The sequence below is a fragment of the Sminthopsis crassicaudata genome, chromosome 3 (genome assembly GCF_048593235.1).
Source record: "Sminthopsis crassicaudata isolate SCR6 chromosome 3, ASM4859323v1, whole genome shotgun sequence".
Taxonomy (NCBI): domain Eukaryota; kingdom Metazoa; phylum Chordata; class Mammalia; order Dasyuromorphia; family Dasyuridae; genus Sminthopsis; species Sminthopsis crassicaudata.
The window spans coordinates 210531841-210557673 of NC_133619.1; the positions used below are offsets into that span (position 1 = coordinate 210531841).

At 35.3% G+C, this 25833-nt stretch overlaps 2 protein-coding genes across 3 annotated transcripts in view; one reads left to right on the forward strand and one right to left on the reverse strand.

Moving 5' to 3' along the window:
* LOC141560986 (ADP-ribosylation factor-like protein 13B) overlaps positions 1–20169 on the forward strand; it is a 102509-nt gene extending 82340 nt beyond the window's left edge. Inside the window, exon 10 of one of the 2 annotated variants that reach the window (XM_074299857.1) lies at positions 19195–20165. The gene's annotated coding sequence lies outside the window, so the exon portion shown is untranslated. Of the gene's footprint in view, positions 1–19194 lie in introns of both variants that reach the window. The other variant, XM_074299859.1, reaches the window with a different exon arrangement.
* Positions 1–25833, reverse strand: part of LOC141560987 (uncharacterized) — a 423935-nt gene that overhangs the window by 237468 nt on the left and 160634 nt on the right. The gene's annotated exons all lie outside the window — the stretch shown is intronic.

Genomic DNA, 25833 nt, shown 5'->3' on the forward strand with positions numbered 1-25833 from the left:
CAACTTCCTGTCTTTATTCCACCATCTTGCCTCCATCTAGCATAGTGAATTTTGAATGTTTTCATTTTCCTTTAGTAGACTGGGAAACCCCCACAGTCACTTGCATTTTCCAAAACTTGAATCTCTTGGTGATACAGGTCATAATGGTAATGTAAGAAGTTCAAAATGTCTCATCTGTTATTCTCGCTATACATTTTCATAAATATTGGTTAAACAAATAATACTTTTTTTGAAAGTAATGTTTTTATTCTTTTACTCTGATTTAAAAAATATTTTATTTTTCTTCTATTACGTAGAGGTGTTTTGTTTTATATACTTGAAGTATAGTATTTAGCAGATACTTGGCCATCATAAATATTCCAATAATGCTGGAAAAGAAAATGAATTAAGTCTTTAAGTCTCTAAAAATTATTAAAGATCTTATTTAATAGTAATCTGAAGAAATGTTGTTTGTATATAAAATAACTTCCATGTGAATTTTCTCTCATGTAAATATGGATGTCAAATACAAATTATTACGATAAGTTTAACTAAAAGTTGATTCTTTTAGTATTTTATTTTCAAGCTGCATATAAAGATGGTTTCAACATTCACTTTTTTCAGATTTTGAGTTTCAAATTTTTAGGTCTCTTTTCACCACTCTCTCACCAAGACAGTAGCAAATCTGATATAGGTTATGCACCTATAATTATGTTAAACATATTTGCATATTAGTCATGTTGTGAAAGAAGAGTCAGGCCAAAGGAAAAACATAATGGAAAAGTGAAAATAGTTTGCTGTGGCGTGCATTCAGAATTCATAGTTCCTTCTCTGCATGTGTATGCCATTTTGGAATTGTCTTGCATCATTGTACTGCTAAAAATGTTAATCTTTGATCATTATTGCTCCTGGTTCTGCTCAGTTTACTTAGCATCATTTCATATTAATGTTTTACAGTTTTCCCCACATCCCCTCTAACATTTGTCATGGTTTATTTTCTTTTATTTTTCTGAAATGCCTCATTTATCTTTTCTTATGCAGAAACTGCATTTGATTACATTAATACACAACAGCTTGGTCAATATTTCTCAGTTCATTGGCATTCCTTTAATTTCCAAATATTTGCCACCACAAAACAGAAGTGCCATAAATAATGTGTCTATGTGGGCCTTTTTTCCTTTTTTTTTTTTTTTTTTTTTACTTTGAGACATGTTAGGTACTTATAACTTACAAGGTACTTATATACTGAGTTCATTCCTTTAAAGGAGTTCAAACCTTTAAAGGAGTTTACACCTTTAAAGGAGCTCACTCATTGGTTCACACATCAGACTTCCCACCTTTAAGAGAGCATACTTTTAAGGAGTTCCCACAAGCCCAGGGAGTACCCACAAGCCCATTCACTGGGAGGATATAAAAGCCCACTCTCTGGGAGTCTGGGGTCAGTCAAGGGGAGAATTTCAAGGAAGCTGGAGGAGATTCAGAGAGCCAGGATTCAGTGGATTTGCAAGACCAGCAGATTCACAAGTCTAAAGGAAAAGCCTGCTGATGGACTTCCAGGAGATTCACAACTAAGATTGACTTCTGGGAAACCCACAATCCCACACTCTTGGAGGCCGAGTCTGATTCATTCTCACTTCTACTTTCATGCTGGCTAGAGGCTTTGGATTCATAGGAAGCTAGAGACAGACGCTGGCTGGAGATATTCTGACAGGAACTAAAGCCAAGGCTGCCTCCAGAAGCTCCCCAAGAAAATGTGTCCCCAAGAAAACAATTCATGACTTAGAGAAACATAACATCACATTTGGTGCCCAATGTGGGGTGAGGACTTTTGCTTATCTCGACTTTAACTGATTCTGAGCCTTTCAGGGAGCTAAACTTTACAGGGATATTGCCCTTTAAACATCAGTGTAGAGCTCAACTTTAAAAAATTAGCAAGAAACAAAAGATAAAGAATCATTCATTCCATATGCCAAGTTCTAATTTTAAGGAATTTTTTCCTCAGTATGCTTTTGCATTTCCTTTTCCATTTTGTCAATTCTGCTTTTATTTACTTATTAATTTATTTATTAAAGCTTTTTATTTATAAAACATATGCACGGGTAATTTTGCAACATTGACCCTTGCATAACTTTTGTTCCAAATTTTCCCCTCCTTTCCCCCCATCCCCTCTTCTAGCTGGCAGGTAGTCCAATACATGTTAAATATGTTGAAATGCATGTTAGAATTGATATATGTATATATATTTATACAATTATTTTGTTGCACAAGAAAAACCAGATCAAGAAGGAAGAAAAAGAAAAACTGAGAAAGAAAACAAAATGGAAGCAAATATACTACTTATAGTATTTTTTCCTTGGTCCAATAGGTCCGAAATTTTGCCACAATATTTCTTGGGGGTTTAGTTTTGGGCTCTCTTTCAGGAGGTGTTTGGTGAATTCTTTCAATGGTCATTTTACCTTCTGATTCTATGATATCCGGACAGTTCTCTTTAATGATTTCCTGAAAGATAGTGTTGAGGCTCTTTTTTTCATCATGCTTTTCTGGAAGCCCAATTGTCTTTCTTAGATCTACTTTCCAGATCGGTTGTTTTCCCAATTAGATATTTTACATTTTTTTATATTTTTCATTTTTTTTTTTGGCTTTGCGTGACTGATTCTTGTTGTCTGATTGAATCATTCATTTTTCATTTGTTCTCTTCTGAATTTTAGTGAATTATTTTCTTCAGTTACTTTTTTTACTTATTTTTATATTTGTCCAATTAAAATTTTAAATTAGTGCTTTTGTTATAGAGATTTTTTTTTCCATTTCACAAATTCTGTTTTTTAAGGAGTTATTTTCTTTTTTCCATTTCACAAATTCTGTTTTTCTGGGAGTTGCTTTTTTTTTCCATTTTATCAAATCTATCTTTCAAGGAGTTATATGCCTTTTCCAAACTCTCTCGCAAATTTTTCATTTCCTTTCCCCATTTTTCTTCGAGCTTTCTTTTAAGATTCTTTTTTAATTTTTTTCTAGGAGAGCCTTGTGTGATGGGGACTAGGTTACATCACTTTTGGGGGCTTCATCTAGAGACAGTCTGCCTTTATTCTTTTCAGGGTTTGAAATCTGTTCTCTTTAACCATAGAAGCTCTGTATTGTCAGAGTCCTCTTTACTTTTTTACTCATAAAAAAGAAAAAAAAAAGTTAATGTCTCTTAAATGACCTTAGGGAGGGGTTTTCCAAGCTGCTGGGCTGCACTGGGTCAGTGCTGATTCAGTCCCAGTGCTGGATAAGCATGGCCAGGTCCCATGAGATTCTGGTATTTCAGGATTCACTATTGATCTTTTGTGTTTGTGTTGGATGTTTTATAACTTCTTTGCTGATCTACTGGCTTGCAACCAGGGCAGAGAGGCCAACACTGCTGTAGGTTCCTGTAGATTCCTCCCTGTAGATTCTCTGCCATGCAGTCTGTACTAGCCTGTTGGAGTCCACCTGCAGAGTTTGCACCGCTGCAAGACACTGGGCTCTCTGCACTGTCATTTGCTGGCTGCCTCCCTCCTGATTCCAATTGAAACAGTCCTTTTCTGGCGATCTTCAAAATTATCTTCTGCTGCTAATTTGTTGTACTCTCAATATTTGTGGGTTCTGCCAGTTCAGAGCTAATTCAGAGGTTGGATTTCATAATTAATGTGAGGGTTGTAGAGAAGGACAAAAAGAAACGCGTGTCATCTCCACCGTCTTGGCTCTCCCCCCAGAAGTCTTTCAATTTTGCTTTTAAAGAATTTTTTCTTCAGTCAGTTTTTGTACTTTCTTTTTTAGGCTGTGGAGTCCTTATTCATAATTCTCTCATATTAAACTCATTTCTTTTCCTAAGCTTGCTTCTATCTTTCTTACATAATCATTAAAATCCTTTTTGAGTTCTTCCTAGAGGACTTTTTGAATTTGAGACCAATTCCTACTTCCCCATTAAGGCTTGACACATACACATTTTGATTTTGTTGTCCTTTTCTGAGTTTGTGTTTTGATCTATCTTATTGTGAGTGTAGCTTTCTGTGGTCAGGGTTCTTTTTTGCACTTCTTTTATTGCATCATGATTTGAAAAAGATACGTTTATTATTTCTGTCTCTTTGCATTTGATTTAGAAGTTTTTTATGCCATATTATATGGTCAATTTTGGTAGAGATTTCATGTACTATAGAGGAAAACGTATATTCTTTTCTGTCTCCATTCAATTTTCTCCAGAGATCTATCACAACTAACTTTTAAAAAATCCTATTTACATTTTTAACTTCTTTCTGATTTATTTTGTGGTTTGATTTATCTAGTTCTGATAGAGCATTGTTGAGAGCCACCACTAATATAGTTTTGCTGTCTATTTCTTCTTGGAGTTTTCTTAACTTCTCCTCTAGGAACGTGTATGCTATACTACTTGGTGCATATATGTTTAGTACTGGTATTTCTTCATTATCTATGGCACCCTTTGGCAAAATGTAGTTTTCTTCCTTATCTATTTTAATTAGATCTAATTTTTGTTTTTGCTTTATGTGAGATCCTCAGCTACCCCTTCAGCTGAAGCATAGTACATTCAGCTCCACCCTTTTATTTTTATTCTGTATATCTTGCTCTGCTTTAAATGTGTTTCTAGTAAACAATATATTGTAGGATTCTGACTTTTAATTCAGTTGCTTTCCCCTTCCATTTTATGGAAGAATTCATTCTATACACATTCACAGATAAAATTACTCTCTATTTCTCACCATCTTATTTTCCCCAAGTTATATATTTCTTTTCCCCCTTTTCCCTCCTCACCACAGTTTTTCTTATGACCACCAACATTCTCAAATATCTACCCTCTTTTTTTACAGCCACACCTCCTTTCTTATCTCCTTCCTCTTCTATTTTTGGGTCTTCCTACTATTTCTCTTCCTTTTCTCTTTCTCCTCCTATTTCTCTATAGGATGAGACAAGTTTCTATACTAAAATAAATGTCTTATGTTGTCTCTTTGAGTCAGATCCAATGAGATTAAAGTTCACATAATGCTCATCCCTCGCCCGCCCTTCTTTTCCTTAACTATAATAGGCATTTTTTGCCTCTTTATATGATGTAATTTACCCCATTTCATCTCCCCTTGCTTCTTCTTTCCCTTTTCCATCTATATATTCTTTTATATATCATTACAATAAAGACAAATTAGACATATAGCCTCTAAATATACCCCTAATAAATATAAAGTTCTCAAGAGTTAAATATGTCATCTTCCCATGTAACGATGTTGTAAATAAAAAGCTATAATAAAAAATAATAAAAAAATATTATTTTTTTTATTATAGCTTTTTATTTAAACATATATGCATGAGTAATTTTTCAGCATTGACCCTTGCAAAGCTTTCTGTTCCAACTTCTGATACAACAAAGATCAGGAGGTGATCTTTGGATTCTTTCAATGATTATTTTACCCTCCAGTTCTAGGACATTAGGGCAGTTTTCCTTGATGATTACTTGAAAGATGTTTTCTAAGGTGTTTTTTGTTGTTGTTGTTTTTGTTTTTGTTTTTGTTTTTTAATCGTGGTTTTCAAAAAGTCCAATAATCCTTAGATTTTTTCTCTCATGTATCTATTGTCCAGGTCAATTGTTTTTCCAAGGAGGTATTTTCTTCTTTTTTTAAATTTTTTGGTTTTGTTTCTCTGATTCTTGATGTCCCATTGAATCATTTGATTCCATGTGTTCAATTCCAAATTTTAGTGAATTCTTTTCTTCAGTTAGCTTTTTTATCTTCTTTTGCATTTGGTCAATTGAACTTTTATATGAGTTGTTTTGTTCATTAACTTCTTTTTCTGTTTCAGAAATTCTGTTTTTCAAGAAGTTGTTTTCTTTTTCCATTTTGCCAAAACTACTCTTTAAAAAGTGTTTTTCTTCAGACAATTTCAGTTTCCTTTTCCAGAGCTCTCATTTCCTTTTCTCATTTTCTTCTAACTCTCTTTTAAGATTCTTTTTGAATTCTTCCAAGAAAATCTTATGAAGTCTAGACCAATTTATATCACTCTTTGAGGTTCATCTGGAGATGTTTTGCCATTAGTGTCCCCAGGGTTTGAGATCTGTTCCCTGTCTCCATAAAAGCTATCTATGTTAGAGCTTATTTTGCTTTTATGCTCATTTTAAAGGATAAGTTTTACTCTTAGAGCAAAGGGGAGATTGTTCCAAGCTTCCTTTCCAAGGGGCAGTAGCTTCACACTGCCCTGGGGCTGATGCTGTGGGTTTCATTCCCATGCTAGGTGGGCATGGCCAAGTTCCACATTATATTGGGGTACAAGAGCTCACTTTTTGTCATTTGCACTTGTGATGGAGGTCTCACAGTTAATCTGCTCATCCATTGGTTTTTGAACCAGGATAGAGTTGCAAACACAGTTGTATTTTGGCTATGAGCTTCCCACTAGATTTCCCCCAGCACATGGATGCCTTTCTGCCCTGGGTCTCTTGCACTGTACTATGCCTGTTCTGGCCTGCAACTCCCTCTGCTCCCCCTATTACTTGATTGAGACAGCTTTTCCTGAAGTTCTTCCAAAATATCTTCTGCTACACATTTGTTACACTCTAAATATTTGTGGGTTCTGTCACTTGAAAACCCCTTCAGAAGCTTGATCTGAGGGAAATCATGAAGTCATGAAGAGCTCAAATAAAAACTTGGCTACTCTCCACCATCTTGGCTCTGCCTGTGCTTTTCTGATCATATATGTGGATAATGTTTTTATGCTATTTTGCATAGAAATTATTCTATAACATAACTGCCATATAACAAGACTTTATTAGATACATTCTGTGTTTAATGTATTTTGTGAGGCATTAAAATAAATGAAAACTAATTCTTGCCCTCAAAGCGCTCATACCATATCCATAGATAAATAAGCACAAGATAATTTTAGAGAGGAAAAAGCACTAATAACTTGGGAGGCTTCTTACAAGAGATGATCCTGGGGCATGGAGCTTAAAAGGAAGCTAAGATTTTTAAAGGTGGAGTCAGAGAAAAAGAGTGTGTATTCACAGCATTCAAGACAGTCTGTATAAAGTTAGAGACAGGAGATGAAATAGTTTGAATGAATGCCTATGTCTATAGAGGCATAAGCAATGTTGATGAGGAATTGTCTGAAATAAGTCTGATAAGTCAGGTCAGAATTAGACACAAAATGTTTTTATATGTTAATTTAGAGTTTTATCCTGGAAATAGTAGGGAATCATTTAGGAAGATTATTTGGGCAGCTGTAAATAGGTAGAATTAGAGAAGGAAAGTTTAGAAAGAGCAAAACTAACTTGGTGATCATTTGAATCTCTTTATTACTGTTTCAGCCATCCAAAATATTGAGCATTGTTGCATGATTAGCAAACATCTAAGTGTTTGGTGGTCTGCTAAAATAATTTCTGAGCTTTTTTTTTATCATTTTCTCATGGCAAACTTTTATAGGAAATAGAGACATTTGATAGAGATAACTTTCCCTTTTTTATTTTGAGTTTCTTATTAACTGTTAGTAACTTGCTGCTGTGATTACATTTTTTATCTTTATCCTTTCTTTTAATTTGCTATTGATTTTGAGCTGTCTTCTAACAAGTCAGTCTTGCTGAAATTCACTTCCACAATGCTAACTTGTCATCCTGTCTGTTAAGGGAGTTTCTGATTTTTTCTTGTGATAATTTTTTAGTGCTCATCTTCTAAAACTACATTGTCTTTGAAGTGTTCATGATTTACAGAAGCATGAGCCTTTTGTGCAGGTCAAAAAATATTTGGTCTTTTCATATTTTAACCCTAAAGCAAATTTCCCAACACACTTTCTCCCCTACTATCCTCTTCTGTAAATTTGTTCTGGATTTTTTAAGATGTTAATGTAGTTTTCAGGATCTTATTTAGAACTTTGTAGAATTTATCTATTCCCTCATTCTTTGCAACATATGTTCACAAATGAACTGAGTTATCTTCATGACATTTTTTTTTTGCTAATACTTACCATGAACACAGACATAATGGCCAGATGTCTGATGCTTTGTTGTTAATTTCCATTGGGTATATAATGATACAAACTCTGCCAACTCTTTTAATTATCTGTGCAAGAAAAAGACTGTGTGCACCATCCTCCCATTCCTTGTTTCTTCTAGTTTTATTCATACTGAAAATTTATTGATGTGGTTAATTTTCTTTAGTAAAGTGTTGACTCATTAACCACTGAGTAAGACTCTCACATTTAGGTATCTAAAAATGGTGTGATTCATGCCATCTCCCAATTTCTTATGGCATTGACATCTAGTGGGAAGCCTGCTTTTGGTAAACCATTCTATATTGTCTATCTATCTCTCAGGTTGTATACAAATTCATTTACTATGACCATACTTTCTAATATAGTAGAACACCAGAGATTGTGTACTAGGACTGCAATCTTTTTGAGGCATGGACAGTTTAATTTTTGTTTTTTAATATCTCATCTTGAATGGATCTTAACAAACACATGGAAGACAAACACAACAGCTACTTCTACAATGTGATAAAGCATTGGAAATACACTTTTTGTAGAAGCAGTCCATTGTAGTTTAATTCAAGGATTCACTAAAAAGCATCTAACTTCTTCACATGTAATGTTTGGACTAGCTTTCTGGAGAAGCTTCAGATGGGCCTTAGTCTCAGTAGGATAAACACCATGAGAATGGTCAGGAATAGAGTCTAGAGTCTTTATTGTCTCCTTCACAGTCTGTCTCCTTTACTCCTGTCTCAGTCTGACCCAATCTTGATCTTATTGGAGGAGTACATGAGGCAGGACAGCCACCAGGAGAATGGTCAAAAATGGAATGTTTAATTTCAGTCTTTAAAGCTCTTAAATACCCTCTTACAATGATATCATTACATCATACAGATTGTGTATGAACTACAGAACCATTACATCACCATGCTAAGTACTAAGTATATGTATACTAGAGAACCATCTCATCAATTCCACTGAGTTAACACCTTGTTGTAAGTATCCTTATTTCAAGTATACTTCTCCAGAGTTCCCACCCTCTACATCTCCTGCTTTCTTTTCTTTTAGAACACTGGTTACACTATCCCTGACTTCTCAGGAAAGGAGGTGAAAATACTAAAAAAAAAAAAAAAAAAAAAAAAAAAAAAAAAAAAAGGTGATCATGCCCTCCCTAATTTCTCAGGGAGGTGAGAACACCAAACCAGATACTGTTAGCAGGTTTCCTTTGGGCTAAAGGGTTTTACTTGAAACAGGTATACATAAATCCATCAACATAGGAGGTATTGCACAAGCACATAGTAATATAACACAGCTAGTAGTGATATAACAAACAATATTAATCATCATGAAGAATTATATATGTCCATAAGTCTTGAAAGAGGGTATATAAATAACAATCACACATAACTTCCTTCAACAGCCAAGAGATAGTCCAAAACCAATCTATTGTTCATTACTTCACATGTCAGGGAATCCAATGATTCCTGCAGATTTTAAAGTCCTGAAGCAGTCTCATTGACAATTTTTGACTTTCAGTGTCATGCTTTTTCAGTGGCACTTAGTCAGAGATGGAACAACCTCCTGTTTCTTGGATCTTTTCCCTTGTTTCAAAGGTCTTCTCCACTTCTCTCCAATGGACAAGGTGAATACGGCTCATTGGCACCTATCTGATTCCTTCTCCATCTGAAGAGATACAAGCAAACCCTCTCCCCCAAGCAGTTAACCTATCAGGTCCTTTCCATTCACCACTTTCTCGATCTCACCACATCACCTGGCAATTACCTCAAGGTAATGAAGGTGCTCGCACTGGACACTGCCCTTCTGGTGGGTTACAAAACCTGTCTGCCAGAGCTAGTGCATCTTTATCAAAAATCAAGAAGTTAAGTGTACAAAGAGCTAAATTTAGAAGTTCTCTAGGGTTACCTGTAGCCACTCCTTTCTTTTGTTTTTGGAGGAGTAGCTTGATGTCTCTGTTTCTCCTCTCTACTATTGCCTGTTAGAATTAAGAATTAAAAAGTATGCCAGTGGTGTGTAAAATCTGATATTGTGCACAAAAGTGTGCAAAATGTTTAGAAGTATATGCAGGTCCATTATCAGTTTTTATTGCTTGTGGCACACCCGTAATTTCAAAAGCTTGTATGAGAAATTGACTACTTGGGCAGTCACTTTTGCTGCTGATACTGCAAAAGTAAATCCTGAAAAGGTGTCTACTACAAGATGGATAAAAGACAGATGATCAAAAGACTTACAATGGGCCACATTCATTTGCCAAATTTCATTGGGTCTCAAACCATGAGGGTTCTTCCCTGGAGGGAGTGTAGGAGTGTGGAAAGGAAGGCAAGCTGTACAAGTTTTTGCTGTACTCCTAGCTTCCTCTTTTGTTATCCCAAATTGGAAATGTAAACTTAAGCAGCCTGATGACATTCAGAATAAGATCCTTTAGCTTCTTGAAATAAAGGCGTATTGGCTAACATGGTTAGAAGGCAATCTGCCTTTGAATTTCCATAAAAAAAAATAGGACCTGGAAGTCCACTATGAGAGTAGATGTGCAAGATCCTACCTAGATGCTTTCTCACTTGCTCTTGAAGTTCCTTAAAGAGATGATATATACTAGAAGTTACAAATTTTATTTGGGCTATAGCAATCTTTGTACCACATTTACTAAATAGGCTGAATCAAATATTATATTTACAAAGAGTTAGCATGATTGCATACAATTCATTCTGCTGAGTGGACTGAAAAGGAGTTTTGACTATTCTCTTTATAGTTAAGTCATGAGAGTACACAGCACAAATGTTATGTTTGGATGCATCTGTAAAGATGGTTGGTTCTTTAAGAGGAACCTTAGAAATCTTTTCTTTGAAACTCTGTTCCCAATTATGCAATAGCTGAGTTATCTTTAATGGAGACCTGTGTGTAAAATTTGGAGTTATGGCCAATAAAATTTGCCACTTTGGGGGGTTTTTACAGCATACATTAATTTGTGTATTGGTATAAAAGGTGTATATCTTGTCAGGTTTTATCCTAGATCATTGTTTTACTTGCTTAATAACGAGTAAGATTTTAGCCATAAACACTGGGTAAGAAGTAAGGCTTTGGTTTGGTTGTGCTAGGAGGTTCACCTACTCAATCACATTGTGTACTTGATGAAGGACTGTTGTGGGTGTCTCTTTGGTAGCAAAAACTGTTATTTCCAAGAGTTTTTGAGTAACTCTTTCAACCACATTGGATAAAGCCACTTCAGCTTCTCTCAAGGACTTTGGAGCTTCTTTTGTAAGCTGATGTGCTGAATTTAAAGCAGTATCTTCCCTTAAAATGTTATATAATGTTTGTAATTGATAGGTAGTTAAGCCTAACACTGGACCAATCCACTGGATCTCTCCTGTCAATTTCTGAAAGTCATTTAAGGTATTCAACTTTTCTGTTCCTAAAGAAAGTTTTTTGTATTGTAAGCACCTTAGGATATACTTCATATCTTAAATATTTAAAAGAAGTGTGTTTTTGAATTTTTTTCTGGAGCTATATGCAATTTGTAGTTCCTTATTAGTGTTTCTATGATCTTTTGTAGACATGCTTCTAACATTTGCTGCTCAGGTGCATACCCCAAGATATCATCCATGTAATGTAACAACATAACTTTTGGAAATGCTTTTCTTACTGGAGTAAGAGTACCAACCACATATATTTGACACATAATAAAGGCTATTTTTCATTCCCTGTGGCAAAATTGTCCATTCATAACTTTTATAAGGCTCAGCAAAATTAACTGACATGTACTGAAAAAGCAAATCTTTTCATATCCCCCTTATCCAGAGAGATAGAATAGAAACAAACCTTAATATCTATAACACAAAAAGCCCATTCTCTAGGCAACTGAATAGGAGATGGTAGTCCAGGCCGAAGAGTTCCCATTGTTTCTATCTGTTCATTTACTTTTCTTAAATCTGTTCATTTACTTTTCTTAAATCGGTCAACATCCTCCATTTTCCAGATTTCTTTTTTACAACAAATACAGGGGAACAGTGTCCTTGGCCAAGTTGCTCCTGTACTATATCTAATTAAGCCTGAATTTTATCACTTGTTAAGAGCCACTGTTCTACCCCACATAGGGTATATATCACTTTCCTATTGAATGGGAATAGGTGAGTGTGCAGGCAGGCCTTCAACAGCAGCCCTTCCTAAAAAGCTGAAGTACTCATTTATAATCCTTTTATGTCTCTTCCCCATAGATTTATGGGGATTTTTTTTTTCAACTACAAAAGGAGTAAAAACACCTGTTTCACCTGCAAGTATCCAGATAAAAGGAGTAGCACTAATTTCAGCTGCTATTGATCCTCCTATGCCAGACATATAGGTGTCTGCCTTAATCTTTGGCCTATGACTGGTTCAATTGTCACTGTACCTGTGCCTACCAACCTTTTCAATGGTATGCCATTTACATAGATAGTGAGCATGGGACAGTCAGCTATAATGCTGAAGTCCAGAATATTCCTAGATTCTGTTGCTGGGAGTAAAAATCAGGGTAAATATCACCAGATTGCCTATCAGGAGTATATATCAGTAAACCTGATGCTATTACTTCTTGTTAGGATTACTAGGTGAGAACTCAGGTTGTCTGGACAGTGACAAGGTGAGAATTCAGGTTGTCTGGACAATTACAAGGTGAGAACTCAGGTTGACTTGATAGAAGGAGCAAGCTCATTGGCTGAAGTGGTTCTTCCCAGAAGCCCTTGCATTATCCCCCGCCCATTCTCTGAGAGGATAAAAGAGGACACCACTCCAGGAAGAGGAGAAGACTCTGCACTACATCTGGCTTGACGCAGCTCTCTGCAGGAAGGGAAGTCAGCTCTCTGCAGGAAGGGAAGTCACTTCTCTGGACAAGAGTTAACAGCAACTACCTGGAGACAACGGTTCACTACAGGAAGAAGAATCTGTCTGAGAGATTTGAGTAGACACAGCAGATCTCTTCCCAGAGAGCAATCTGGCAGCTTCTGGAGACGACAGCTCGCTACAATTGGCGTCCACACGTGGGGCAAGGACTTTTGCTTATCCTGACAAGAGGAGCTAGTCCAGACCTTCGCAATTTGGTGCCCGAACAGGGACAGACACGGTCCTGATTCCAGTGGAAAAGCCTCCCATCCAGATCTCAGTCTCTCTGACCCAGAACCGTGAGTAACGAGGAAACTTTGTTAAAGATTAAGTGAGCGTGCTAATAGATAAATAAGGAACTTAACTTGTTAAGGGCTAAACCAGGAATCTCTTATAGCTGAAATGGGGCAGATGTTAGCTATATTCAATCCCTGGACCTCAGCCGACTCAACCTCAGCCCCAGACGCAACCTCAGCTCCATTCAGGAGTGGTACTATAGAGAGTATAATCAAGATAATTGAGGAGCAGAGTTTACTTGTAACCTGGGTACAGATTGCTAAACTCTTGGCTGCATTAAGACGCACATCCCCTTGGTTCTTAGAGGAAGAAAAGATAGATGTAGATAAATGGAAGCTAGTGGGATTTGAAATGAAATAATTTCATGCAAAAAATGGGCCTTGTTCAATTTCTGCAGAAGTATTTTATATCTACAACATAGCTCAATTAGCCTTAAACTATCAAGCAAGTTGTAGGAGAAGGAAAAGTTTTAAAAATCAACAGAGGAGGAAGTGTGAGGAAAAAAGGAAAGATCAAGATCTTGCCCTAGAGCAAGAGGATTTAAATGAGGAATTATGGTATGATTCTCTTGAAGAAGCTTCAACCCTGCCTAGAGAACAGATTATTGACAGGCCCACATCAACTCCACCTTCAGAGGTGGAGGAAGAAGGAGGGGAAGAGGCAGAAACACAAACAGAATTGCCTGTGAAGCAGCATAAGCCTATGACAAGATTAGAAAAATCATTGGTTAAAGCTAAGAAAGAAGGACAGGATATAAGTGATTTTATACATGCATATCCTGTGATTGAAAATATTGATTCTGTAGGTCATAAAAGGAGAAGATATGCACCTTTAGATTTGAATAAAATTAAGGATTTGAAAAAAGGTTGTACCCTTTATGGGGCTACATCAGCTTATGTTAAAATGTTACTAGATGGTTTGTCTTATGAAGTCCTAACCCCGAATGATTGGAAATCCATAGCAAGGACATGCCTGCAACCTGGAGAAAATTTGCTATGGCTTGCGGAATTTCATGAATTACGTAAAATTCAAGTCAGATGCAATTTGGAAATAGGAGTTAACACACAATTCACTTTTGAGCACTTAGCTGGTGAAGGTCAGTATGGAGAGAATTCAGAACAGATTAATTATACCATGACAATATATGAACAAATTGCTAAGGCTGCAATAAAAGCTTGGGGTGTCCTCCCTGGACAGAAAGATCGCGGAGAGGCTTTCACTAAAATACAGCAAGGTCCCAATGAACCTTTTGCAGATTTTGTGGGACGTTTGCAAACTGCTGTCAAAAGAACTATTGGAGAAAATGCAGCTACAGAAATAATGACCAGACATCTGGCTAAGGAAAATGCCAATGAGATTTGCAAAAGAATTATATGGGGATTAGACAAAGATGCTCCTTTAGAGGAGATCATAAGATGCTGTGCTACAGTGGGAACAAATGCTTTTTACACCCGGACAATGATGAATGTGGAAAGGCAGGGTCCCTCCTGGCAAGGGACTTCTAGAGAAACTCGGCGATGTTTTCAATGTGGAAAAATTGGGCATCTAAGAGCTCAGTGTAGGTATGGAGATACAGTGAGAAGACAGGGTGAGAGAAGACCTAAAGCCCCATGTCCAAAATGCAACAGAGGACTCCATTGGGCATCAGAGTATAGAATGATTCAGGGAAATGGGATGAGGGGCCCAGGTCCAGGGCCCCAGGCAAAAAAAGACTTGGGGCATGATGGCAGCTGATGTTACACCCAAAGAACCTTTAGAAGGCCAGGACTCTGATTTAATCAACCAGCAGAAAAGCAATCACATGGCAGAAAGGGATTACCCAATCAGTCAGCCAAAAGGCAATCAGATTGCAAAAATGGATTTCACTTGGGGAGAATACAGGCCTTTTAAACCAACAGGGCTGTGTCCAGTGCAAACAATTCCAATGTAATTGCCAGATGATGAGAAGAGATTTAAAAAGTGGTAAATAGAAGGAAATTAGATAGGTTGGCTGGCTGGGAGAGAGGGTTTGCTTGTATTTCTTCAACAGGAGAAGAAATCAGATGGGTGCCAACAAGTCATATTCGCTTTGTCCATCAGAGAGAGACAGAAAAAGAGAAAGACCTCAAAATAAAGGAGAAGATCTAAGAAACATCTTACACCGAAAGAGCATGGCTAATAAAAAGACTGTTAAAGAACTTTAAAACCAGCAGGAATCATTGGACTTCCTCACACAAGATGAGACTAATGGACAATGGACTTATGGACATTTATAAATTTTCAATTTATGATTATTTTATCATGTTATTTGTTATATACTTCTAGCATGTATTATGTTACTATGTGCTTATGTAATCTATGTAATTATGTGTAATGCCTCCCATATTGATGGATTTATGTTTCAAGGTCATGACTATCCTATGTTCTAAATCAAAAGAAAGGGGGAGATGTTAGGATTACTAGGTGAGAACTCAGGTTGTCTGGACAGTGATAAGGTGAGAATTCAGGTTGTCTGGACAATTACAAGGTGAGAACTCAGGTTGACTTGATAGAAGGAGCAAGCTCATTGGCTGAAGTGGTTCTTCCCAGAAGCCCTTGCATTATCCCATGCCCATTCTCTGGGAGGATAAAAGAGGACACCACTCCAGGAAGAGGAGAAGACTCTGCACTACATCTGGCTTGACGCAGCTCTCTGCAGGAAGGGAAGTCACTTCTCTGGACAAGAGTTAACAGCAACTACCTGGAGACAACGGTTCACTACAGGAAGAAGAATCTGTCTGAGAGATTTGAGTAGACACAGCAGATCTCTTCCCAGAGAGCGATCCAGTAGCTTCTGGAGACGACAGCTCGCTACAACTTCTACTGGTTGATAAGTCACACATTGTCTACCTGTATTAGTGACTGGGATATTAGTTGCACATTCTCCAGTTTACCAAATCAGTGTATGGATAGATACTGTTTTGTTTTCTAAGTACTTTCAGGAGGTGAAATGGTCAACCCTACTGTGCCTGGACAGGGGCATATTTCACTTCTTCAGAGAATTTCTCAGTATTCCTAGCTGCATCCCCAATTGTAATCCCTTTCTTCCATCAGGTTGCTTCTCGGCTGATTGATCATGTCAGAGTACTGAACTTCTAAAGACTCTTTGACTGTAAGATTGGCTGCCATCATGCTCCAAGTGTTTTTTGCCTGGGGCCCTGCCTCTTCTTTCCCTGAGTCAATCTACATTCTGATGCCCAATGGAAGCCTCCGTTGCATTTTGGACATAGGGTTTTGGGTCTTGTTCTTCCATCTTGTCTTCTATGCCAACATTGAACCCTACTTTACCACACTGAAAGTATTGATGATTCTCTCTGGAAGTCCTTTGCCAAAAGGGACGCTCTTCCCATGTTCAGATCTTGAAAAGTCTGCATCATAGCCTGGGTATAAAAGATATTTGTGCCCACTATGGCACATCATCTTATGATTTCATCTAAAGGAGTATCCTTGGTTAGTCCTAGTACAATTCTTCTACAAACCTCATTAGCATTTTCTTTAGTAAGTTATCTCATAATTCCTGTTCCTGCATTTTCACCAATAGTTTGTATGACAGCTGTTTGCCTACATCCCACGAAATCAGCAATGGGTTCATTTGGACCTTGCTCTATTTTCATGAAGGCTTCTCCTTGCCTTCCTGGGAGGGGGCCCCATCCTTTGATAGCAGCAGCGGCAATTTGTTCATATGCTGCTATAGGATAATTAATCTGTGCTAAAGTGTCTGCATAAAGACCTAGACCTGCTATATTAACTCCAGGTTGCCTTTTTCATTGATTTTGTATTCTATATATGTTCTAAAAGAAACAATCAGCAGGATGATTTCAGAGAGGCCTGGAGAGACTTATCATGAATTAATGTTAAGTGAAATGAACAGAACCAGGAGATCATTGTATGAAGCAACAGCAAAAATATATAATGATCAATTCTGATGGATGTGGCTCTTCTCAATAATGAAATGATTTAGGCTAGTTCCACTGATGATCTTGTGCTGATGAGAGCCATCTACCTGCAGAGATAGGACTGTGGGAATTGAACATTTTCATTTCTTTTGTTATTATTTGCTTGAATTTTATTTTTTCTCATTTTTTTTCTTTTTGATCTGATTCTTGTGCAGTAAGATAGTTGTACAAATATCTATGCTTATATTGGATTTATATATATTTTACCATGTTAAACATATATTGGATAATTTGCCATCTAATGAAGGGGGTGGAATGAAGGGGGGCAGAATTGGAACACAAGGGTCAGTGTTGAAAAGTTATCCTTGCATATGTTTTGAAAACAAAAAGCTTCAATTAAATATATTCTTGGCTTTTTTTTTTAAATTAGGCCTTTATTTTGGTAATAGTGTGATCCATTTTGGTTTTGTTTCACATAAATTTCATCTGCTTGCCACAAATGATTGTATGTATGTATATATACAAATTCAAATCACAGACTTTCTCTAAAGAATATATATATATATATATGTACATATATATATTATAATTTAACCATTTCATCTTAGAAAATTATTATTCCATTTATGACAGATCATCACTTTATACCAATTCTTCCATTCATGAATGCCAGATGCAAAAATAAAAATACTTGTCTGCTGGAATACAGTTCCAGTGAACTGAATATCCATAAGTCAGGTGGAAAAATTTGTCTTACAGTTTTTCTTTTATTAATCTGAGAGCCACCATTTATATCCTCTTTAATATAATGTTGCATTAACACTAGCTATTTCCCGGTGGCACTATGTACATTTCAGGGTTAATATATAGAACGTACTTCAGATCCACCTTAACTAGCAATAAAAATGTATTTTTCATACAGAGTCGTAAATAACGGTAGCTTTTACTAACAAGGTATTTGTTAAAACAGAGTTGCAAATAGCAGTAACTATCAATAACAAGGTATTTGTCAAAACAGAATTGTAAATAGCATAGTTGTACTACCTTGTTCCTGTCACATTCATTCTCCATCAAGAGAATCCTAAATTTATCTGTAGCATGTCTTTCATTGATTGTTAAGGGATAAGCCAATGCTTTGAATTGTTTACCCTTGCTGAGAGCAGCTCTCAAGTAATATCTGACCTGGACTCTTCCTGTACATGGACTTATTCAATACTGGCTCTCCATACTTTTCAATTTTACAAGCAAAGAACATGCAATATGTATACTTAATATATTGATGAACTACTAGTACCTTTTATAAGTTGTATCATTTAAACTTCATATTCCCTAATATGATTTCTGTCAGCAGAGTAAAATATCATTTAATCATTTAATATAAATATTATATGATTCCAAAGTCATTATCTTAATATTTATTTAGGATGTATAATTGTTGCTTATAGGTCAGCACATAAAGAAATAAAGCAAACAGTAATTAATAAAAACAAAAGACAGCTATCTGAAGAGAGCCAGAGACATCAGATATTATCTAGGACCTTAGAGAAACTATTGTAAATGAGTTATATTTTAGACTATAAAATCCCTTTATTCTAGAAAGTAAAACATGAAATGCTATGTAATTTTCATTTTCTTTAAAAAAAAATCTACAGTGGGCTTCATAGAAAGTCAGTTGAGTAAAAGACTATTTCTGCTTTGCTTGTATACTTTTAAAAAGGAACACAGATTTCAAAATGTTTCTTTGTATTTACAGATTTTTTTCCTCCTTTTACTTGTTTTCCTGCCTAGGACATGTTAGATGGCATGATAAATGCTTATAAATCGATCTTGGAATGCCTGAAGAGAAAAAAGTATTAGAGTAAATTTTAATTTGTTTTTGGATTATTGGTAATTATGCATTAAATAATGTTGCATTTATTCATGCATTTAATTAAATTAAATTATCATGCATTAAAAATCGCTCATTCTGGAATCAAAAGGAGAACTTAATATCAGATATAGAGTCAGGATTTTATCCCAGTGGTTAAAACTTTTGTATTGTTTTGGTACAATTAGCTAAGAAAATATATTAAGTTTATCACCACCCTCTTGCCCTTCAAACATAGGGTAAGTGTAGTAAATCTTAATTAATCATGTCTTGTTTTCTCTCCTTTTTATATAGATATCTGTGGAAACTGTATACCATCACTTAGACATACTATACTACACAATCGTCACCGTGATTCTGAAGATTGTATCTTCTAATTCTCCTATGATGTTCTAAAAACAATAAGTTTAGGTGGAATACTATATTTTTTCAGTTTCATGAATATATCACAGAAATAATTCAATTATTTTTCAGATAAAAAATAGTACAATATTGTATATTTTAAGTTAAATATGACACATGATTTTATATCTATTATTATACAGATTACACAATTCAGTTATATATTTCACTGGAATACATGAATAATTCCATAGTTAAATCATTTTAAACCTAAAACACATTTTAAAAAATAAGTAGAGTTTTTTTAATAATTTATTTGTGAGGCAGAAACATACTGTTATCTGATAGAAAACAATTTTTTAAGATTTTGAAAATTGACATTTTAATTGACATTGGACACTGATGTTGACATTATAGATGATAGCATCATATTTTAAGGATCATTTCATTTGCTCTATTGAATTGAAATTGATAGAGAACTGTGTACCTCAAGCACTGATGATGAACTTGAAGCATATGAATTTATTTCAACAGACATTTTGTATGCCATACTTAGTAAGGCATACCTTCTATTTCAATAACATTTGTATAGCAGGCTAAGTCTGAAAAATAGTCCAAATGCAACATAATCCAATTATGGATTCAATTACATAGCTTGAAGATTTTAGTAGCTAAGCTTATATATTTATGTATGTATATTTTTAGTGCACACAAACATGTTGTCTTTAAATGAATTTGTATTTTACTTTGTTTAAATATAGTTTTACGATGTATATAAATTCCTTATCTAAGCTTTTGTTCCCAATTTTATTTCATTTTAATTTTTTTATTATGCAACCCAAATACAAATGACTTATCTATTTATTTCTAGGAATCCTGTAGAAAATGATAAAAAAAAAAAAAAAAAAAAAAACAAGCAAAAACTCTAGTATATAAAATTAAGTAAAACTGACAAACACTGAATTAATAGATTTTAATATTTCTCATAATTCGTTCTTCTAACTAATAAGATATTTTTAAAGGCATTTTGTAAATGTAATTGGATTTTGTAAATATAAATACTATATTTTTTGTCCTATAATTGAATTTGTATTTCATAAACCATGATATTTATACACAATAAAGCAATAAAAATGTGGTGTTTCTGTTTTTTTCTCTTTAGTTTGAAAACTTTAATACACTTAATTATAGGATTTAAATGAGTACACTTTGTTTGATATTTGTGTTGTTTTAAAAATCCCTCAAGCAGGATGCAGAAAGATATATAAAGATATGCAGAAAGAAGTAAATGATTGTAATGGGTGTGGGTGTGGGTGTGGGTATGGGTGGGTGTGGGTGGATGGGTGGGTGGTTGTGGGTGTGGGTGTAAAATTTGGATTTAGGCTCTGTGGATAAAGTGCTGAGCTTGAAGTCAGAAAGACACATTTTCCCTGAGTTCAAATCAGACCTCATATACTTAATAGTTATGTAATCACTGGATAAATCACTTAATATTTTTTGCCTCAGTTCCTCATTTGTAAAATGAGCTTGAAAAGGAATTGCAAACTACTCTATTATCTTTACCAAGACCACCCCAACGGGGTCATAAAGAGTCAGATACGATTGAAATAATTAAACACCAACATGGTTAAAACTATATTTGTTTATTTATAATAGATAGATAGATAGATAGATATTGTTAGGTTCTTACTAAGTGCTAATGAGATAATGTGATATTAGGTTCTTACTAAGTGCTAAGTCGGTACTTGACAATTCTCTATTTCTGGCCTTTACTGGGAGTTTTACTTGTGAATTCCTGGGGAGGAGCTTGCATGCTTAGGAGGAGCAAGTTCATTGGTTGAAGTAATTTTTCCCAGAAGCCCTTGAGTTATCCCACGCCCATTCTCTGGGAGAATAAAAGAGGGCAGCACTCGAGAGATAGAATCTTGTTTGGACCAGACTTGAGGTGGATCTCTGGAGGAAGAAGTCTCTCCTCTAGACCAGAGAGTAATCGGCAGTTTCTGGAGACAACAGCACATTACAATATACATATATATGTGTGTGTGTGTGTGTGTGTGTGTGTGTGTGTATGTGTGTGTGTGTGTACATATATTTACATGTAAACCCTAGAAAATAATTATTTTTTTAATGTTGACTGGAAAGAATGAATTCACTTACAAATCTGAAATGAGGTTTTAGCCAGTTATACAGTAGACATCCAAATAAGAGCATATTACATTCTTTACTTGAAATGATGCTATTTACCTAACAACAATTTTCCCAGCACCCATTGTGCTCCATGTTCCATACCATTCAATTTGTTTCAAACTAAAGAAAAATAATTCTACTCAGTGGGAAAAGTTTCATGATATTGCTTAAAAGAAGAGAATTAACTTTAATACTTGTGGTAAAGAAATATTGAAGCAGTTACATTATGTTGAACTTATATTGACAGAGACCTTTTAAACTGAAAAAAAATTTAACATAACATTGAATATTTCAAATACCCAATAAAACTGATTGACTTTTTTCTTTTCTGTGTTGTTACTTATTTAAAAAATTTTATTTTTCTCCAATTAGATATAAACTATTTTGGAAATTTATTTAAAAAGTTTTTGAGTTCCAAATTTTCTCCCTCCCTCTGTCCCCATCATTGAAAAGTGAGAAAGTTTGATATAGCTTATACATGTGCAGTTGCACAAAACATTTCCATATTTTGACTTTATTTTCTATAAAAACCTCCAGTGAAACTAACTCTTACTCTCAACTTTTGTTGTTTTTAAGCCTCATTAAGAATCATGATATATTTCAGATTGTTAGTGTAAAATTTGAGTGTGCTGATGTTTGTTTTTTTCCATGATTGAAAACATAGAGGAAATATTTCTCCTTTTAATCCCCTGCCCAACAAAAAAAGATGAAATGTCTCAAGGTTCCTACTAAAGCACAGAATCATGAAAATGTAATAGATAGCAATAAGTTCAAATTTTATATGTTATAATTCTTTACAAGTAATATTTTCACTATAGGACTCTTATATAAATCAATGAAATAGGTACCCATTTCTAAATGCCTTATTTTTCTGTGTTGTAAAATAAATCATTTATGACATATTTTAAAATACCACATTGAAGTAGCTAGACCTGAAAGATAATATAATATTTCTATGAAATACACAAATTTCCTTTCCATTCTAGTAGCAAATTTTGAAAATTCTAAAATATCTCTATTAAGACAGGAGCATCTGGAGAAGGGCAGTAGTCTTTGTAATTCCACCATCAGCACAAGGCCTTTGCACAAAGTATTAAATCAATGATTATTTATTCATTTACTCAGTGTGTCCAGTTGGCTTAGCCTCTAGTCTTTAATGGGTTATATTTTCTGCTGCAATTTACTCCCCTCGGGTATGTAGTTGCTGATTGGTGACATTCCATTGCACATGAGTGGCTGAGGACTGGAAAAGATGACTTCTGGTTTAGGCACTTTGAGTTAGGTTTCAAATAGGTTTCTTACAAATAGTCAGAGGTCAAAGTGTGGCAGGCTCCTCAAAATCTGGGCTGTGTCTCAATCCTGGTTGGTACATTATGGTACTAATTGTGGCTGACATTATGGTCAGTCAGGTACCAGAGCTCCTAATCAGTGTCCCTCCTGATAAAAATATTCAGAGAAAAAGAGCTAAATCCAAGAGTGTACTAAATTCTACCTAACCGGTTGATATGATAGATAAGGCCACTCCATGGGAACTGACAACATGGAACTCATCAAGAACTGATATTGAAGCACTTTTCTCTCCTTTTTGCTGGACATCTGGGGTCAGTGGTGTGGAGCTGGTCAGAGGACTGTGCCTCCACCTGAATAAGAGAATCTATTTAGTTTGTAGGGCTGGGCGCCTTGTATAACCTCCTTTGGAATCCAAAAGGAAAAGGGTCTTTTCCCCCATCTCAGTTTGCAAATGTGGTTTCCACCATGACTCTATTTCTGTTGATAGCCCTTCCTTTACTGGGCAGAGGTGAGCACAGAGCTCGGGATATGGAGATAAGAAGATTCTACCTGTGACCCTCCACAAACTACTTATGCCTTTCGTTGCCTCCATTTTTTCATTTTTACATTGGAATAGTAATATCATCTACTTCACAGAGTTATTGCAATTAGATATGTAAATCACTCTGTAAATTATAAAACCCTGTATTAATGCTTGGCATTTATTATTTTTATCCTTGTATCTCCCTGAAATTGGCATATTTTCAACAGTAGTAGTTGAGGCAGTGTTTTAAGGGTAATTACATCATCTCATCCATTATATCAACTTCCCACTGGATTTATTTTTTTTTATTATTTTTAAATTTTGTTTCTGAGGCTGGGGTTGTGACTTGCCCAGGGTCACACAGCTAGGAAGTGTTAAATGTCTGAGACCAGATTTGAACTCGGGTCCTCCTGAATTCAAGGCTGGTGCTCTATCCACTGTGCCACCTAGCTGCCTCCTTCCTACTGGATTTAACCTGAGTTTCTAAAGGAACTTTAATGAGGATTTTCCTTATTTTTTTTTTCAATTTTCTTTCCTATTGGCTTCTTTGGAGGATGGTATTTTAGTGGTGAGTGAATTCTTAAGAAGTATAATACAAATTCACAGTGATATTAGTGTCTAGCACAGCTACTGTTAACTAACCTGTGTGAACATGGTTAAGTCAGTTAAGTTACTTCCTGAGGCTTCAGTTTCTTCAACAAAAATTAGATGAGTTGGCCAAATGATCTCTGATAATCTCTCTAGCTTTAAATCTTAAGGTCACTTATTATCTCTGAGCCCAGTGAAGTGGGCAGGGCAGATATTAAGACTTCACTTGTTACAAATAAAACAGTCTCAGAAATTACATTGCATGTTAATTGTATGTCTTACAGTAGTGTCAAAGAGTCATGAATAGAATCAGAATCTCAATCTATTGCCCCTAGTACTACAATATGTCATGTTCTCTTCTCTAAATTGTAATCGTTCTCTGTGAGCTTGTTTCTTGGGGAGCTTCTGGAAGCAGCCTTGGCTTCAGTTCAGTTTCAATAATCACTTCAAATGCAGTCAGGAGTTAAAGTACAAATCCTTTATTGTGTCCTTCAAAATCCTGAATCTTTTCCTGGGCCCCATTAGCTTTCTTAGAGGCTTAGCGCTCTCCTTGGTTCCCCAAGAGCTCTTGACAAAATGTCTCCAACCAGCACAAAGGTGGAAGTTGCAATGACTCTTGATTTCTCCTTCCAGAGAGTGGGCTTGTGAATCTCCTGGAAGTCCATGAGTGGGCTTGTCCTTTTATATGCTCTTTTAAAGGTGTGAAAGGTCTGAACTCTGAACTAGAGAACTGTTAAGTACCATGCTAAGTTAAACAACCGACTCAACACCTTGTAAGAATCCTAACATATCCCCCTTTCTTTTGATTTAGAACAAAAGGTGGTCATGACCTCCCTGACTTCTCAAGGAGGTGAAAACATCAAAGGAAATGGGAAATCAAATCAGATTAGTGGGTTTCTGAAGGGGCTCACTTCAAACAGGTATACATAAATCTATCAATATGGGAGGTATTACATATAATTACATAAATTACATAAGCACATAGTAACATAACACACGAGGAGTTGTACATATACATAAGTCCTAGAAATAGTCCAAAAGGAGTCCATTGTCCATTAGTTCATGTGCCAGGAATACAATAATTCCTGCGAGTTTTGAAGTCCTGCAATAGTCTCATCTTGTGTTAGGGAATCCATCCTAACAACAAAAGGTCATTTCAATTTTGTTAACCACTTGGTACTATGGAGCATTTTAATTCTGTGCTTTTGAAGCTTAATATATTGCAATTCTATTTTCAAAAATTGCTAGCAGTTTAAATTATTATTTGTTGGAAAAATTCACAGTATTTTGGGCCTATGCTTAATAAATTTGAAATACCTGTAGTCTACATTATTATTATTATTTTTTTTTTGTTTCACTATCATAGCTTGAAGTAGAATCAGAAAGGAAACTTAGGAAACAAATTTGCAAAGTCATGTTGGATCACTTTGAAAAGCAGGAAATCAAAGATGTTGGAGATTCATGGATTTCAAAAAAGTATAAAAATCATGTTAATATACCATGAAGTTGCACTTGATAAAGTGTCAGAGAATTGTAATTTGGAATTGTAGGTACTTAACAGATTCTACTAAAATGATTTTAGGGGGAGAAGAGCCCAGGTATTCTACTTTGTCTTAAATGGGACTAGGAAGATGGAACTAAGTCAAATTTCAGAAAAATTAGGGAGATCTTACTGAGTAACTTACTTTGAAGTGAGTTTTGAGTCATATATTTTTAATTATATGTTTTTATTGAAATGATCTCCTGGTCTTACTCATTTCACTCAGCATCAGTTCATGTAAGTCTCTCCAGGCCTTTCTGAGAGCAAAATAAATCTTATAGAATTTTCTAAAATCAATACTTACTGGAAAAATATTTACATATATGTATATGTAAATACACATCTCTCTCTCTCTCTTTCTCCATATATATATATATATATATATATATATATATATATATATATATTTGAATGCCTTGACTTTTGAATAACTATTATTATTGTTATTGTATACCTCCACTTT